The following is a 4117-nucleotide window of genomic DNA, read 5'->3' on the forward strand; positions in this document are numbered from 1 at the left end:
TGTTTCAATGGCAATAACCCCCCCCCAACTAATCTATAGCTTGAACACAATCCCTATCTGAATCTCAACTGACTTTGTAGAAATTGATAACTTGAATCTAAAATTCATATGAAATTGTAAAGCACTTAAAATAGCAAAAATAATTCTGAGGAAAAAGAATAAGCTATGGCTCACATTCCCCAGTTTCAAAACTTGCTGCAAACCAACAGTAACCACACAAGTGTGATGTATTTTGGTACTGGCACAGGACAGACACATAGACCAATAAATTACAATTGAGAGCCCAGAAATAACATTCATCTGAGTAGCTGTGAACCTATTCACCAAAATCATATACAATGTTATAAACCAAATTACATCAATAAGAGAGAGAGAAAGGGGAAGATGACAAAATTAAATAAACATAATCTAGAAATAACCCTATATATCTGTGGTCAACTGAATTTCAACAAAGGGCCAGACTGGTTAAAGAGAAAAGGGTTTTCAAAAAATGGTCCTGGAACAACTAGACAATCACATGCAAAAAAATGAAATTGGATTCTTACTTCACACCATATACAAAAGTTTACCCAAATGTAAGAACAAAAGCTATTAAAATCAGGAAAAACAAAGAATTCTATTATACAAGCCCTCTCAGGGACACAGAAATATGATCTATGTAAGCTTATGGTCAACCAGCAAGACATTCTTAAAGCCAAACTACAGGTAAAAGTATTTAATCTTAAAGCACTATACCTAAGGAGTTCTGTGGTACAAATAAATAAACACAGAAATACTTACACTTAGTGAAATCCTGCCATTTATATAAATGCATGCATACACATACCACAGCCATATCATGCATACTTCCAAACACCAGAAAATGATTTCCAATTTAAATTTTAACCCTGATCTTATTAGTAACTAGTTTTACTTAGCAGTCTGTAGATTATATCAGGAACAATATACACCATACAAGATTAAAATGCAAAACTAAGGTATTACATTCTAAAGATTAGCTGCTTTGCCATATAATTCCCAAATTGTTTAATGAGCATTTCTATTTATACATGTAAAAGCAATTTATGAAGGTATAATTATATCAAGAGTAAGTTCAAAATACACTGCCTCCTGATGGAAGAAATGTAAAAATGGACTGTAGTGGAGGGTTATGGGCGCGTTGGTGAGGTATATAACATACATTTGGATTGGGTCCTATATTTCTTTTGCATTATAAGCCAAGACGACCTTGATAAGAAAAAATTATTAAAAAAGAAAGTTTCACACAGATAGTTACAATCTATAAAACACTATCACACATAGTTAACCTCATTTTTCACAATAGCTTAGGGAAATATTGTTAAGTAATTCTCACTCTACAGAAATATAAACTAAGACTTAGGTTAAATGACTCATCAAGGTTATCAGCTAATAAACTCAAAGCAACTCAGTTTTCAAATCAAAATTTCTACAACACAATGAAAAGCAATTGTTGGTTCTAACCAAGAATTAGGATTGCTCAGAAAGGTATCTACAACCCTACAGTTATTATATGTCGAAAGAAAAATTTAACTTATAATAACAACAGTAAAGTTTTCAAATTTTATATAGAGCAATGCAAAAAGAAAATATAACAGTCTCTCCATACTATAAAATATCTTTTGATTTTTTTCTCTAGTCCTCTCATACCATGCAAACAATATACTCAGAGAAAGGAATTACAAAATTCCTAAACCCTGTGATCTCTAGATTATGTAAATAACCTTAGTTATACTAAGCTAGTATATACTAAGTTTACTATTTAAAAAAAAGTATGTCTCACTTTCACAAATACACAAATACATGGCATTTATCTAAGACAACAAATACTTTCTAAATTATAGAATTATCTCCATGATAAACTAATCCTGTTATCAAAATGTAGTTTCTCTAGGAAAACACAAAGTATTATTGTTAACCTCAAAGACTACTAGGTATATGTGAAATGTCCATTCAGAAAAAATACAATTTATTTTTAAAGATTTATTTATTTATGCATACAGAACTAGGATACAAGCCAGAGGAGCAGAGGTGGTGAGAGTATTCACCAGAGACAGAGTGGGAAGCAGAACAGGCAAATCGACAAAGTACACTGCTGAGGGGAGCAGCGGGCAAGACAGGAGAGGTCTGTGCCATATAGGTCACCTCTGGGGCCAGGGATCAAACTCACACTGAAGTGCCTGCAGCTGACGTGCTGCGCTTTAACCTGCTGTGGGAGGGCCAGAAAAATACAACTTTTTATTGGGATCGCAACCCCCCCCCCCCATGGAGTTATATCATACATCTCTGACATCCACAATCAGAAGGAAAACTTTTATATTGCAATCAAGAGTAAATCTCAAACTATTCTATAGGAAATTAGACTTTGGTATTCTCATGGTTTATAGCAAAATTGCAGTTGGTAGCATAAAACAGGGAACCTATTAATACAACATCCATTTGTCTGTGGTTCCATTGCCCTCTAGTGGCTATTGTGAAATTAGTTATTAACAATGACAGTAGCCTTCAAAAATCAGCAGTGATTCTCAAAGCAGGTTGAGTAGAACAAAAACATCAGGAACTTTCTAGTCATACATTTAAAACCCTCCCTGAGGTATACTGAAAATAAAGTCTGTGAATGGTGTCCAGAAATTTATTTTAATGTACCTTCCAGTTGATTCTGAAATACACTAACATGTGGGAACCACTAGTTTAAGGTAAGTGTTGTATTCATATTTGAAATGAATTTGCTAGTATATAGGTTCATGTGACAGTCGATCTATATGTCAACTTCACTGAGCTAACGGATGCCCAGATAGTAAAATATTATTTCTGGGTATGTCTTCAAGGGTGTTCCTCAAAGATACCAGTATCTGAAACAGAGTAAAGCAGTTCACAGGTTCGGGTAGGTATCAACCAATCTGTTGAGGTCCTACATAGAACAAAAAATAAGTAGAGGAAGGCAATTCTCTCTCTTGTTCCTTCATATGAAATATCCATCTTCTTCTACCATGAGACACTGGCATCCTGGTTCTCAAACTTTTTGACTCACTTTTAACCCTACAATTTTCATGCCTTCAGATTTGGACTGACATATCACCATCTTCCAGAAGTTTCCAGTTTGTAAATATTAGATCATGTGACTTCACAGGCTAATTCCTATAAGAAATCTCCTCAAATAGATGATACATACATACATATAAATATTGTTACATGGATTAGATATTTAGATAGACAGATAGTGAGAGAGATCTAATTGCTTCTGTTTCTCTGGTGAACCATGATTAGTACAGTGTATATGAATGTTCTTTATAAAAGTTTTGCTCATAATTATTTATATGCCTTTTCTAAATTTCAAAGGAATTTTTATATGCACAAAATAATTGATAAAAAGTTTAAAATTCATTGGGGAGATTTAAAGGTGCTATAAATCCATAACTAAATGATATAGAAAATAATAAGATAAAACAAATAAAAGTGAATGCATAAGCTATGAAATTTTCACTTAGGTTAGGGACTTGCTAACTAACCAGAACATCTGACAGAATCTTTCCATTTATTATTCTCCTATAAAAAACAATGGGAGAAAGTTTTTTTAATAGCATGAATGGAACTGGAAGGGATTATCTGTCTGACCCTGAACTATGCATATGAAGGGCAAACTCTCTAAGCAGCACACTTAAGATTAATCATATAAAGATATTTGGAGTTCAGAGTTTAAAGTTTAATTCGACTGCCTGCTATTGCGAAAAATATAGATGGACTTAATTGACATTTACAGAAACTTCCATCCCAAAAGAAATGAATGTACATTCTTCTCAAGTACACATAGAATATCAAGGACAGATAATATTTTCTGGGACACAAAATAAGTCTCAGAAAATATATGAATATAGAAATCCTATCAAGCATCTTCTCAGATCACAATGATGTAAAGCTAGAGATTATTCACACACACACACACACAACCAGAGTAAACCAAAATAAAAGCTTCGGAACAACTCCTGGTCAATGAAGAAGTTAAAAAGTATCTGGAGACCAACAAAGGTGTAAAAGTGGAGAAAGTAGCTACCAAATCTTCTGAGACACAGTAAAAACAGTACTACAAAGGAATTACATA

Source organism: Condylura cristata, unplaced genomic scaffold (genome assembly GCF_000260355.1).
Source record: "Condylura cristata isolate star-nosed mole 26May11 unplaced genomic scaffold, ConCri1.0 scaffold00009, whole genome shotgun sequence".
In the NCBI taxonomy this organism is placed as follows: domain Eukaryota; kingdom Metazoa; phylum Chordata; class Mammalia; order Eulipotyphla; family Talpidae; genus Condylura; species Condylura cristata.